Source organism: Cicer arietinum, chromosome 3 (genome assembly GCF_000331145.2).
Source record: "Cicer arietinum cultivar CDC Frontier isolate Library 1 chromosome 3, Cicar.CDCFrontier_v2.0, whole genome shotgun sequence".
Classification (NCBI taxonomy): Eukaryota; Viridiplantae; Streptophyta; class Magnoliopsida; order Fabales; family Fabaceae; genus Cicer; species Cicer arietinum.
In genome coordinates, this window is record NC_021162.2 from 45,507,911 (window position 1) to 45,509,346 (window position 1,436).

The following is a 1,436-nucleotide window of genomic DNA, read 5'->3' on the forward strand; positions in this document are numbered from 1 at the left end:
AAACATGCCTCCTGGTGTCTGGAAAAACGCTTCAGGCGCACGTTGTGTCATTTGGAGCCGTACGATCGCTTCTCAACGCATCTTTTTAATTCCTTGCTCATACCAAACATCAAAACTAAGAGAACTAGCAATTAGAGACTAAAATTGGAACTAAATGGAGTAAAATAAATGTGAAATGCAATAAATAAATACGGTGCAAAGGATATAAAATTGGGTTGCCTCCCAATAAGCGCTTCTTTAAAGTCATTAGCTTGACGTCTCAACTATTGTCAAGGTGGTATATATGACATGAAGAACACATCATCCTTCTCACCAAAAGATACATATTTCAAGTGACGTGGCAACTGCTTTTTCTCTATATATTCATCTTCATTCCTTTTCAACCCCTCCCATGTAGTGGGGAAACGGGGGGAGTACGATGATGATGCTTCTGGCATGGCTAAAACTTCTTTCACCTTTGGATAACATATTGGGCTAGGCCTAACACTATTTCTAATGGCATAATGTGTCCTTGATGTTCACCTTCTTCATCGACTATCGAATTAAAAATCTCAATTCGGTTGCACCCTTCTCTTTCGTTTGAATGCTCCATGGCTTTTAAAATATTGAATGTGACTGTTTCCTCATTTACCTTAAAGGTTAAGGTGCCATCTGCTACATCAATCATAGCTCACCCTGTTGCTAAGAACGGTCTCCCCAAAATCAAAGGAATGTCATTGTCTTCCTCCATGTCTAGTACCACGAAATCCACTAGAAAAATGAACTTATCCACTTTAACCAACAAATCTTCCACCACTCCATAAGGGTGTTTCATTGAGCGATCCGCAAATTGTAGCATCAACTGTGTGTTTTTGACTTTTCCCATGCCCAGTTTTTTGTATATGGAAAGGGGCATAAGACTTACACTAGCCCCAAGATCACACAGAGCCTTCCCAAAAGTTCTATTTCCAATGGCACACGGGATTGAGAAGCTTCCAGGATCCTTGAGCTTCGGCGGAAGTTTTCTCTGTAGTATAGCACTACATGCTTCGGTTAGCATCACTGTTTCACCGCCAATTTTTCTTTTCTTCGATAGAATCTCCTTCATGAAATTAGCATATGTCGGCATCTGCTCTAGTGCTTCTGCAAAAGGGATGTTAATTTGTAATTTTTTAAAAACATCAAGAAACTTACCAAATTGCTTTTCAGTTTCTTCCCTCCTTAATCTTTGAGGGAATGGAAGTCGAATTTCTGGTTTTGACAGTGGTTCCCCTTTTTGTACCACGGGTTCTTCCTCCTTTTCAATAGCGATGTGCTCTTCAACCGATATTGGAGTGACCATTTCCTCCCGGTGAGTTGGAGTCAAGGTACTTCTACTCTGTTTGGCTTCAGGTGGTACTTGTTCACTCACCTTGCCACTCCTCGTGGTCACTGCATTAACATTGTTTCTTGGGTTC